The sequence below is a fragment of the Coregonus clupeaformis genome, chromosome 26 (assembly GCF_020615455.1).
Source record: "Coregonus clupeaformis isolate EN_2021a chromosome 26, ASM2061545v1, whole genome shotgun sequence".
NCBI lineage: Eukaryota > Metazoa > Chordata > Actinopteri > Salmoniformes > Salmonidae > Coregonus > Coregonus clupeaformis.
In genome coordinates this window covers 46,266,839-46,279,297 of record NC_059217.1, presented here as the reverse complement: position 1 = coordinate 46,279,297, position 12,459 = coordinate 46,266,839, and the positions used below count along the sequence as shown (strand labels likewise).

Sequence of the window (12,459 nt, the reverse complement as noted above, 5' to 3'; positions counted from 1 at the left end):
ACTGACTAACGAGGTGACGAGCCAGCACAGGTGTAACACATACTGACTAACGAGGTGACGAGCCAGCACAGGTGTAACACACACTGACTAACGAGGTGACGAGCCAGCACAGGTGTAACACATACTGACTAACGAGGTGACGAGCCAGCACAGGTGTAACACATACTGACTAACGAGGTGACGAGCCAGCACAGGTGTAACACATACTGACTAACGAGGTGACGAGCCAGCACAGGTGTAACACATACTGACTAACGAGGTGACGAGCCAGCACAGGTGTAACACATACTGACTAACGAGGTGACGAGCCAGCACAGGTGTAACACACACTGACTAACGAGGTGACGAGCCAGCACAGGTGTAACACACACTGACTAACGAGGTGACAAGCCAGCACAGGTGTAACACATACTGACTAACGAGGTGACGAGCCAGCACAGGTGTAACACACCTGACTAACGAGGTGACGAGCCAGCACAGGTGTAACACATACTGACTAACGAGGTGACGAGCCAGCACAGGTGTAACACATACTGACTAACGAGGTGACGAGCCAGCACAGGTGTAACACATACTGACTAACGAGGTGACGAGCCAGCACAGGTGTAACACATACTGACTAACGAGGTGACGAGCCAGCACAGGTGTAACACATACTGACTAACGAGGTGACAAGCCAGCACAGGTGTAACACATACTGACCAACGAGGTGACAAGCCAGCACAGGTGTAACACACACTGACTAACGAGGTGACGAGCCAGCACAGGTGTAACACACACTGACTAACGAGGTGACGAGCCAGCACAGGTGTAACACATACTGACTAACGAGGTGACGAGCCAGCACAGGTGTAACACACACTGACTAACGAGGTGACGAGCCAGCACAGGTGTAACACATACTGACTAACAAGGTGACGCCAATCGGTGCGCCACACATGCTAATGTCCAACCGCGAAATAGAAATGGCAAACCAAAGCCTGTAGCATGGTATGGTAACACACGGACGCAAACAAGCGGAGTCATATCTTTGGCCATATATCTCTTAATGTATGGCTCTGAGTGCGCCCCCCACACACACACACATCCACTCACTTACACACACACACTCACTCACACACACACAATAAGGCAGAATAAAGAACATGTAAATAACATTGGAACACTAACTGGCTTATCCACTCACTAAACTAATAACACTATAATTACAACACAAAACCATACACATCCAATACAAGTTAAAATAAAGTACAAATGGGACACATTTTTAGGCTAAAGATTACTTTACTATTTTTACATTTTATATTTCTAATATGGGGACAGACATGATTGACATCAATCATTGCCACCGCATCCAGAATGACCTGTCTCTAGACTGCGCCACTCACTCAGTGGCACCGGTGCCGTTGACAGTGTTTCCATCCGGGATAGGGTTGAGTTGGATCGGTTCAGGCTTTCTTCTCTTCTTCATCCTGTCCTCTTTCACTTGTTTATAAAAACGACAACCCGATCAGACAAAATAACCGGGGTGTTGTTCTTCTCCGCTGTTTACTTTACCGCTGTCTGTCGAAAACGATCCAATTCAGCTGGGTTTAAATAACTCACCCAAATGACAGGTGAAATCGAATGTGAATCAGTAGAAATTATTGGCTAATTCACGCGGATACGCTCTGACTTTGTGCAAAAATAATCAGATATAAGAATACCGAACAGACTAGATGATATTGACAAAGATAGATGATTATTTTCTGGCTTGTCTTCTTGTTAATGTGAAGATGGCACTGGTGGTGAATGGTTGTGAGATGTTACAACGCCAATATTTACACCGATATTCCGGACAGTGTAGTGTGGAGAAGCGCGTCGCCTATTGGACCACAGTGGTATTATCGTACTGTACACGAATAGCTCTCTACAAAATAACAGAAAAATAGGATTTCTTTACAAGACCAAAACCACTCAAGCCAAGAAGCTTAATGTTTCCTAGTTGAAAATCCTGTTCGATTTTTTTTCAGACATTTTAGAAGTGTGTATGCCTAGTGCTGAACAAACTAACCTTGATTATGGTAAGATTATTGTCTCCTGAGTGGCGCAGTGGTCTAAGGCACTGCATCGCAGTGCTAGCTGTGCCATTAGAGAACCTGGTTCGAATCCAGGCTCTTTATTCGCGACCGGGAGACTCATGGGCGGCGCACAATTGGCCCAGCGTCGTCCAGGGTAGGGGAGGGAATGGCCGGCAGGGATGTAGCTCAGTTGGTAGAGCATGGCGTTTGCAACGCCAGGGTTGTGGGTTCGATTCCAGTATAAAAATATTAAACATGTATTCACTAACTGTAAGTCGCTCTGGATAAGAGCGTCTGCTAAATGACGTAAATGTAAGAGGCATGACTTAACATTAATTTCATTCTCTTTTTTTGTTGCTTTATTTCAACCTAATATCTGGCTCAGAGCGGATGGGTATTTATCTTTAATGGGCAAGTGTAACAGTGTTGCTTCCGTCCCTTTCCGGGCTTGAACCAGGGACCCTCTGCACACATCGACAACAAGTCACCCTTCGAAGCATCGTTACCCTATCGCTCATGACAAGCTGCAACTTTTGCAGAGCAAAGAGAAACAACTACTTCCAAGGTCTCAGAGCGAGTGATGTCACCGATTGAAATACCACCAGCGCACACCGCTAACTAGCTAGTCATTTCACACCGGTTACACAAGGGCTTTACTAATGTGGCTCGATGGACCAGTGGTTAAGACACCGCACTATGGACCAAAGGGTTGTGGGTTCGAATCCCCCGTGGTACATTCCGTGTTGTGGTTGATCAGTGTAATCGGCAGTACTGAGTAAGTGTGCTGTTGTCAATGACACCACAGAGAATGGTTCTGGTGCTCACCGACAGGACCTAACAAGTTATTGGGATCCCTGTGCGATGGTTCCATACAAGCTTTGTCTGTAGTTTTCAGAATAATATTTTAGCAATATAATCTCTCTCTCGCTCACACACACAACTGTTCAGAAATAAAAGTTGAAGCGTTTGACTTTCATTTCAACTCTTGGAACTAAATGTTTTGTTAGTTGATTGGTCAACAGATGTGGGTATATATGTGCTGTAGTCCAATAGAGGACGCGCTTCTCCACACGACAGGAAGTGGACGTGGGCTACTTATCTACTGTATGCGTTTGTTGAACCATACGGCTTATATGTGATATTTATATACAGTATCTAATGGAGGTAACATAACAACCTCGACAGAACTGCAGGTATCAATACCGACCCACTGTATCAGTCTCTTCTATCGTACCACGGTTGAATGGGTCAAATTGACATGAGCACAAATATAGCGTCTGAATCTGAGGAGGCATTTGATAACACTTCATTTTTATTCACACTTCTCTTCTGGGTCACTGCGGCAGAAACATATAAGAGACCATTACTGTTATTAAGCTGTCGTTCCAAGCAATTTGCCTTGCCCCTTTTAAATGTAGTGACACACAAGGTGGCACAAGTACAATGGCAACGTTTTCACATTCTATCCAATTTAGGTAACTTTGCTGCAGAAAGGAAGTACGCAATAACTTTGGAACATAAAAATATGATTATTTGTCATACCATTAACAATGCATCTCTTCTTATACCATCACATTTCTGTTCTATTATATTATATTATGTTCTATTCTGATCTATTATATTCTGTTCTATTGTGTTCTATTGTGTTCTGTTCTGATCTATTATATTGTGTTCTATTATATTCTGTTATGTTCTATTCTGATCTGTTCTATTCTGATCTGTTCTATTCTGATCTGTTCTATTATATTCTATCTCTCTCAACATATTAGCCTACTGCTCAGTTGTTTGTCAAACATAATGCAAGAATACTGTATTTTTGGCATGTTCACAAGATCTAATTAAAGACATGCTCCGGTACTTCGGCGACTAAGAAAGTATTTTTTTAAACCTCCCGCTTTGGGCTGGATCTGTCAATGTGTATTTCATACATGCATAATCAATAAGTAGAATAACTGTCTTGCCTCAATTAGCCACGAAATCCCTAGTTTGAAAGTGACTGTTTTCTTGAAGTTGTGCTGCGCCATTTTCCCTACATTTCCCCCCACATGGGCCAGCCAGCCCCCTAGCAATTTGAGTTCTAGACAATGAGCTTCAACCCCTCGCCATTTGAGCTAGCAAGAGGCCTGCCCAGCGTTATCCAATGAGGTTGCAGGGTGGGCCCAACGGCTCACTGGACACAGCAGAGACAGGGTCAGTGCTATCTAGAACCCTAAACCATAACCCTAACCCTAACCTTAACCATAACCCTAACCCTAACCCTAACCATAACCCTAACCCTAACCATAACCCTAACCTTAACCATAACCCTAACCCTAACCCTAACCATAACCCTAACCTTAACCATAACCCTAACCCTAACCCTAACCCTAACCCTAACCATAACCCTAACCTTAACCATAACCCTAACCCTAACCCTAACCCTAACCCTAACCCTAACCCTAACCCTAACCCTAACCCTAACCCTAACCCTAACCCTAACCCTAACCCTAACCTTAACCATAACCCTAACCCTAACCTTAACCATAACCCTAACCCTAACCCTAACCCTAACCTTAACCATAACCCTAACCCTAACCTTAACCATAACCCCTAGCCCTAACCATAACCCTAACCCTAACCATAACCCTAACCCTAACCCTAACCATAACCCTAACCTAAAACTAACCCTTACCTAAAACTAACCCTTACCTTGACCATTTTAATTGTCAAATTCAATGGGGGTAGGGACATCCCAAGGATCCCGGATAGCACGGACCCAGCAGAGAGAGAGAGAGAGAGAGCAGTGACGTGGTACATATATCTGCACATACAAGTATGTGACGTAGTACGCAATTTTAGGGGACAACTTTTGGCTCGTGGACTCTACTTTCAGAACTACTGGTTAAAAGGTATACAAAAATACCGGAGAATCTCTTTAATTAAGATGAAGATGAATTAATTAAGCCCTTTTGATACCCAGCCACAGACTGAATGCATTGAAAGTGACATAGATAATTCGCATCTCCAAATGGCACCCTATTCCCTATATAGTGCACTACCAGGGCCCATAGAGCTTTGGTCTAAAGTAGTGCGCTAAATAGGGAATAGGGTGCAGTTTGGGATGCACTCATGCAGATGGAGAAGTACACAACATGTTGGTCAGCTGGAACTAACACAGTAGAACCTTCTGTCCTGAATACATTATTCATAAAGAGCGGTGCCGATCTAGGATCAATTCTGCCTTTAAAAAAAAAAAAAAAAAAAAGATGAATAAAGAGACTTGTCCTAGATTGTAGATGGGCGCTCCTAATTTGAGACTAACGTGGGGCCCTGGTGTTCTGAAGAGATCTGCCCGCGTCCCAAACCATACCATATTCTCTACATAGTGCAGCACTGTTGACCAGGGCCCATAGGGCTGTGACCGGGAGACTCATGGGGCGGCGCACAATTGGCCCAGCGTCGTCCAGGGTAGGGGAGGGGAATGGCCGGCAGGGATGTAGCTCAGTTAGTAGAGCATGGCGTTTGCAACGCCAGGGTTGTGGGTTCGATTCCCACGGGGGGCCATTATAAAAAAATAAATATGTATTCACTAACTGTAAGTCGCTCTGGATAAGAGCGTCTGCTAAATGACTAAAATGTAAATGTAGTTAACAGGACTGCACTATACAGGCAGTAGGGTGTCAGTGTCTGTGTGAACAGGAGGTTGGTAGCGTCCTCTGTCTCTGTCACACCTCGGGGCTGATGACACAGCCTGCGCCGCTGTAGATATCAGCTTTTTGATTTCGTTCTGGCTGTTTTGTACGCCTGCGTCCCTTTTCCCGATTTAGTGTACAACTTTTGAACAATAGTTTACTGAGTATACCAAACGTATTAGGAACACCTTCCTAATATTGAGTTGCATCCCCCCTTTTGCCCTCAGAACAGCCTCAATTCGTCGGGGCATGGACTCTACAAGGTGTTGAAAGCGTTCCACAGGGATGCTGGTCCATGTTGACTCCAATGCTTCCCACAGTTGTGTCAAGTTGGCTGGATGTCCTTTGGGGGGGGGGGTGGACCATTCTTGATACACACGGGAAACTGCTGAGAGTGGAAAACCCAGCAGCGTTGCAGTTCTTGACGCAAACCGGTGCACCTGGCACCTACTACCATACCCCGTTCAAAGGCATTAACATTTTTTGTCTTGCCCATTCACCCTCTGAATGGCACACATACACAATCCATGTCTCAATTGCCTCAAGGCTTAAAAATCCTTCTTTAACCTTTTACTGCAGTGGGCTAAATCAGGGTCACACAAAGTGTTTCTTGGTAGTCTTAAACAAATCTACTTTGAAACAAAAGTATACACCTCACACACATGGTTATGGGCTTATAAAAAAGAAGACACCTGCACCATGTCAGATATAGAGTAGAAATGTATTCCTTTTGAGGTTGCATCCCAATATTACACTTTATATACATCACAGAAGACTGAAACATAACAGAACTGTTTGACATAGAAACACTGGATTTTTGTCGTAAAATAAAAATAAAATCTTTATTAATTATGAAATTATGAAAAATATGAATAACATTCCACCCATGAGGCCAAAGAAGGCACTTTTGGTCATTAACTGCAGGAAAGGCCTGTCTCCTCCCTTTCATCTACACTGATTTGAAGTGGATTTAACAAGTGATATCAATAAGGGATCATAGCTTTCACCTGGATTCACCCGGTCAGTCTGTGTCATGGAAAGAGCAGGTGTTTTTAATGTGTTGTACACTCAGTGTATAGCCCTAATGGTTCTCAAAACTCTCCCCGGGGAGAGTTCAGGGCTACACAATATTGCTGTAGCCCTGAACTAGCTCACCTGATTCACCTGTTCAAGGGTTTGACGATTGGTTGACAAGTTGAATCAGGCTCTGGAATAGATCAAATACATGGAGAGGGTTGAGAACCACTGATACAGGTCAGCTCTATGTTAAAGATTCAGACTTTGCTCGCCATTACCTCTTCAACGGAACGTGACAAAATGATATATACTGAACAAAAATATAAAACGCAACATGCAACAATTTCAACGATTTCACTGTTACAGTTCATATAAGGAAATCAGTCAATTGAAATAAATTCATTTGGGAGCCAGGCCCAGCCAATCAGGATGAGTTTTCCCCCACAAAAAAGGGCTTTATTACAGACAGAAATACTCCTCAGTTTCATCAGCTGTCCGCGTGGCTGGTCTCAGACGATCACGCAGGTGAAGAAGCCGGATGAGGAGGTTCTGGGCTGGTGTGGTTACACGTGGTCTGCGGTTGTGAGGCCAGTTGGACGTACTGCCAAATCCTCTAAAACGACGTTGGAGGCAGCTTATGGTTGAGAAATGAACATGAAATTCTCTGGCAACAGCTCTGGTGGACATTCCTGCAGTCAGCATGCCAATTGCACGCTCCCTTGAGACATCTGTGATATTGTGTTGTGTGACAAAACTGCACATTTTAGAGTGGCTTTTTTTATTGTCCCCAGTACAAGATGCACCTGTGTAATGATCATACTGTTTAATCAGCTTCTTGATATGCCACACCTGTCAGGTGGATGGATTATCTTGGCAAAGGAGAAATGCTCACTAACAAATTTGTGCACAACATTTTAGAGAAATACCGTTTTTTTGTGCATATGGAATATTTCTGGGATATTTTATTTCAGCTCACGAAAACATCGGACCAACACTTTACATGTTGCGTCTATATTTGTGTTCAGTATAAATGGGTTATTCTGAATCAGCTAACGATAGCGAACAAGTTACATCCCTTGTTTTTCAAATTCTGTGTCATATTTACTTTTTGAAGGCGAAATGTAGCTAAAACGTCGCTCTCCTCCGCTCTGTGAGGGGTTAAGGGACTGTCTTTAAAATTGCAACGCCTACTATTGCATATTAAAGGTGAACTGCATGTGTTTCTCACGGTGCTCATTGTGAAATACAGTGGCCATTACTGAAGCCCGAACAAGAGTTGTCTTTGGGGTGTGGTTTAATGTGGGTGTTGTTGTTGCCATTGAATCACAACAAACAAGGGCTGTAGTGAGTAACTTAGTGAGACAGAGGTAAGCTAAGCTAGCTTTGCTATGGAGAGAAGTTTTGAAGCTGAGGACTTCTCCCCTCCTGACTGACTCGCCATCTCAAGATGATCTGCTATTTCAGTTTTATGTGTAGGCTAAAGCCTCTGCTGACCTTGTGTTTAGCCAACCTGGCAGCAGCTAGCTAGCTAGCATCGTTTTGGGATAGCTACAGCTGGCTAGCTAGCATCGTTTTGGGATAGCTACAGCTAGCTAGCTAGCATCGTTTTGGGATAGCTACAGCTGGCTAGCCTATCTAGCTATCAACATGTTGTCTGGTGGTACATGTTAGTTTTAATCCCTTCGTATGGTGTCCCATATAAGACAGTTCCCTGACATGTTTGAAGAATACACAGCCCCCCACCCCCACCCCCCACTACCATTCAATTCAATAATAACAGATGATGATGAAATGTACTAGTATCATTGTAATGCTGAGTGCAAGGTCTCTCCCAGTTCAGACATCTGTTTCAACCTGTCTTTTAGTCAGGGGACTGACTCCATGACAAACCGTCTCTCCTGTTCTCCATCTGTAGACAAACAAGGTATGGTTGATACACACAGCACTGATTACATTTTCAATGGTTAGGGCAGACGAGGGATGGTATTTTGACCTATGACCAGATCAAACGTGACCAACCTAAAGCGTGACTGGTGCCTGGTCACGTACTGCCTCTGCCTTGGGCTCCTGATATGCTAGGAGGGTTCCCGCTGAACAACAAATACACCAGGTTTTGTAAGTAACCTGTCACTGTAATGAAAAAAAGATATAAATCACTCAATAAACATACAGAGATGAAAAATAACTTCTCTAGTTTGGACGTAATTATACTAATAGAGTGACTCCGTACAGTAACGCTGACACCGTTACCATGCAACCAGCTGTGTAATGTTAAACTACCATTCAAAAGTTTGGGGTCACTTAGAAATGTCCTTGTTTTTGAAAGAAAAGCCTTTTTCTTTGTCCATTAAAATAACACCAAATTGATCAGAAATACAGTGTAGACATTGTTTAATGTTGTAAATGGCTATTGTACCCGCAAAACACCAGTCTCAACGTCAACAGTGACGAGGCGACTCCGGGATGCTGACCTTCAGAGTTGCAAAGAAAAAGCCTTATCTTAGGCTGGCCAATAAAAATAAAAGATTAAGATGGGCAGTCTGAGATATGGCTTTTTCTTTGCAACTCTGCCTAGAAGGTCAGCATCCTGGAGTCGCCTCTTCACTGTTGACGTTGAGACTGGTGTTTTGTGGGTACAATAGCCATTTAATAATAATAATAAATACATTTTATTATTATATATTATTTATAGCCATTTAAAACATTAACAATGTCTACACTGTATTTCTGATCAATTTGATGTTATTTTAATGGACAAATAAATTGCTTTTCTTTCGAAAACAAGGACATTTCTAAGTGACCCCAAACTGTTGAACGGTAGTGTATTTGTAACATGTTAGCTAAAAAGACTGGTACTCAGGCTAGGCATGTACCACCCTTCATGTATTTGTGCCCTAGAAAACACACAATAGACTTTTATGAGAACAGGCATGTTGTTTTAGCACTAGTAGACGAAGCAACCGGACGCTAGCTAGCTAGTGCTAACTAACCTAGCTGTTGATCATGACTCCCGGTACCATTACAGTAAAAGGCAGAATGCCGCCAGGCCCTGAGTTATCGAGAGCAAGTGCTAACCCAAACAACATGCCTGTTCTCATAAAACGTCGCTAGCTACCCCATTTGCAAATCTGGGTTAGTTATCAGTATCTTTGTCCGAGTTGAAATGAATTGGCTAGCAGGAACCTTCTCAGCTAGCCAGTTTGAGTCGAAACCTTATCGACAGCAAACAAGCCCATTTTCACTCTTGTGCTGAGCTAGTGTGCGTGCGTTAATGCAGAAGTCATTCATTCCCAACCCATCCATACCTGTTGTGACGCACTGGATGAGACTGACTTTATATGACCACAATTATCCGATTTATTATTCAATTTTCACCCTATAATGAATGTCGCTTAGGGGCCGCTAATTTTTAGGAACTCAGTCAGGGTCTCAACTTACTTGTTATGTCAGTCACTGACAGTCACTCAATTAGCCATGTCAGTGAACAATTTGATAACTTAGTCTAGCCAGCTATCTAAACTTGTAGTAATCATGGCCGGATACCGACCGGGGCATGTGCCCAGGGGCCCTGGGTACAGGGAGCCCCCATTGATTTTGTTAGTCACTCTCACTCAGATATTATTAACATGGCATAAGTCATGGAAAAATGTGTAGAATTCCAGGAAATTAGCTGTAAAACTGCAAAACAATTATCTCTGCCCCATGGCAAAATGAGTAGAATTGTATGAAATGTGTTATAAAATTGCCAAATGTTTTCTCCGCCCCATGGCAAAATGTGTAAAACTGCAGAAAACTTTGCTTTAAAACTGCAATATTTTCTCTTTGCCCCATGGCAAAATGTGTAGAATTGCAGGGACCTTGCCTGTCCAATCCACTGCAATTACTTTTGTATTTTTTGAATTAGTCTATTTTTTGTTCATTTTAATTGACTTTAAATAAAAAATACTTCCTTAAAACTTCAATAGCTTTGACCTTATATTACTTTAATGAATACAACTAACTATTATTGGTTCAGTGACCTCTTCCCTCCAATCAGAGACCAATATTATTATTTATTTATTTATTGCTATTTGTTCTATGAATTTTAATTGAATTTACATGAAAAATGCTTCCTTAAAACTTAAATAGCGTCAACCCCATAACACTTGCATGGAAACAACTAACTGTTATTAAAGCAATAACAAGTTGTTTATATTCAAGAAGGTCGTAAGGGGTGGAAGCTATTGACGTTTAAATTAAAGTATTTTTCAAGTAAATACAATAAAACTAATAGAAAATAGACAAATTGCAAAAGTAATTGCTGTTGGATGAATACAACCAACTGATATTGGTTCAGGGACCTCTTCCCTCCAATCAAGTGTTATGATGTGTTCGGAAGGTTAGTGTTAGGACAGACACAATATCCAGGATACACTTCCACACTCCATCCCCCAGGTGGCAGCACCAACCGAGTCTAAGTGCTGAGCAAAGCCTTTATTTGCACACAGGTATGAGTAATTAGGAAGGATTGTCAGTCTGGCCAGAAGCCTCTCATCCTGCCCTTTTTGTTTCTTTGTGTTAGTTCAACTCTTTAGTTTCTCTCTGCTGCACGCATCAGCCAACCAGACCTCTGTTTTCCTGACTCTCTCTGCTGCACGCATCAGCCAACCAGACCTCTGTCTTCCTGCCTCTCTCTGCTGCACGCATCAGCCAACCAGACCTCTGTCTTCCTGACTCTCTCTGCTGCACGCATCAGCCAACCAGACCTCTGTCTTCCTGACTCTCTCTGCTGCACGCATCAGCCAACCAGACCTCTGTCTTCCTGACTCTCTCTGCTGCACGCATCAGCCAACCAGACCTCTGTCTTCCTGCCTCTCTCTGCTGCACGCATCAGCCAACCAGACCTCTGTCTTCCTGACTCTCTCTGCTGCACGCGTCAGCCAACCAGACCTCTGTCTTCCTGTCTCTCTCTGCTGCACGCGTCAGCCAACCAGACCTCTGTCTTCCTGTCTCTCTCTGCTGCACGCGTCAGCCAACCAGACCCAATATTGATGATGTAGGCTAAATCAAGTGTTAATCAAATGTTATGCTGCTGTGGCAGTGCTGTTGATATTAAAACTAAGTAGCTAGCTACACACACTGACCGGTGACCGCATCTCTCAAACCATGCATGTTTGGATACCGGGTGCGCTCCATCTCTGTACAGGGCAGATTGGGGGAAAAAGGTGCAACAGGGCACCCGCAAGCGCTGTAAGGGGCAGAATCAACAGACTGGGTTGGGGCCAGTGGCGAACTTGAGAATGACTTACAGGCAGTGGGTTCCGAACAACAATGACAAAACATGTATACAAACATTTTTTTTGGGGGGAAATTCTACCACCACCCAAAAGGGCACTTTGGAGACTGGAAGGGCAAAGGGGCATGTGCTCTGTGAGGTAGAGCACTGTCTGTCCACGTGCCTGCAGACCATGTAGCTAGGACTAAGACCCCTAGACATAATTTGTATAGTTAATGGTTTTGTAACACAAGTCATTTTGGGTTGAAGCATATGTGGGAACTCCTTCAAGACTGTTGGAAAAGCATTCCAGGTGAAGCTGGTTGAGAGAATGCCAATAGTGAGGGTGGCCAAGGGTGGCTATTTGAAGAATCTCTCTTTTTTGGTTAGTACATGATTTCATGTGTGTTATTTCATAGTTTTGATGTCTTCACTATTATTCTACAATGTAGAAAAT

The 12,459-nt window shown here is 43.3% G+C and overlaps 1 long non-coding RNA gene and 1 other non-coding gene across 2 annotated transcripts; one reads left to right on the top strand and one right to left on the bottom strand.

Moving 5' to 3' along the window:
* Positions 1-2,805: 2,805 nt before the first annotated feature.
* LOC121541022 lies at positions 2,806-2,936 on the top strand. The gene has a single exon (XR_005995666.1). It is a non-coding gene; the product is annotated as a small Cajal body-specific RNA 14 (non-coding RNA).
* A 5,599-nt stretch (positions 2,937-8,535) lies between these two features.
* LOC121540286 lies at positions 8,536-8,899 on the bottom strand. Its single transcript, XR_005995477.1, has 2 exons — positions 8,768-8,899; positions 8,536-8,657 (listed from the first exon to the last, which is right to left on the bottom strand). It is a non-coding gene; the product is annotated as an uncharacterized LOC121540286 (long non-coding RNA).
* Between the last annotated feature and the right edge of the window lie 3,560 nt (positions 8,900-12,459).